Here is a 955-nt window from a genome sequence, read left to right as displayed (position 1 = left end):
ATTACATATTCTGAAAGCACATAAGTTGTAAATATGATTTTATAGATGATAATGGCTGATCGGACATTGTGACGTCATCATATTGGCATCTGAATTCAAAGAAAGTGACTTATAGCTATGACGTCATTATTGAAAATACGCATTAGAGCGTATCTCGCTTATCCTTGGTCGATCGTCTTCCAACTTTGAGTATGTTATAGCTGAGACAATTCTCTTTCATATATTTGACCTCTTTTTACTTTTTGATGACGTCATCAGATGACGTCATCATGGTCAAAAAATTGTTTTTTTTCTGACCCCCTCATTTCTCTTTCTTCAAAACGTTGATGACCCCATATAATCTTAATCATTAGTCATTTTTAAATCATATTAGGTGAGCATAAGCTTCAGGTCAAGGTTGAATGTTATGTACCTTAACTTTCCATTCGCGCTTTTTAGCGTGCACGTACTCGTGCGTCAACATTTATATATGCATAAAACCATGAATATTTTTAATCAGTTATAGCTCCTTAGGATGAAAGGTGACCCCCAATTTTTATTACATAATCTGAAAGGACATAAGTTGTAGATAAGATTTTATAGATCATAATGGCTGATCGGACATTGTGACGTCATCATATTGCCATCAGAGAATTAAAAAACTGAATTTTTATTTATGATGCCATTATGTTTATACTCGTTTGAACGTATCTCCCTTATTCTTGATTGATTGTCTCCTACCTGTGAGTATGTTATAGCTAAATCAATTCTCTTGAAGATGTGTCCCTTTATTTTTCATTTTGATCACGTCAACATGGTCAAAAAGAATGAATTTTGAAGCTCTTTTATCTCTCATTCTTAAAAGATGTTAAACAATAGAACAAATGAGGGCGGCAGACTGTATTTCGACGCTATCAGACTAATATATATAGGTTATGTGAAGGGAAAGTTCGTGTGGCATTACCAACTAACAGGC

This window comes from Anneissia japonica, unplaced genomic scaffold (genome assembly GCF_011630105.1).
Source record: "Anneissia japonica isolate Jap-2015-1 unplaced genomic scaffold, ASM1163010v1 scaffold287584_len476085_cov161, whole genome shotgun sequence".
In the NCBI taxonomy this organism is placed as follows: Eukaryota; Metazoa; Echinodermata; class Crinoidea; order Comatulida; family Comatulidae; genus Anneissia; species Anneissia japonica.
This window is presented reverse-complemented; position numbering follows the sequence as displayed.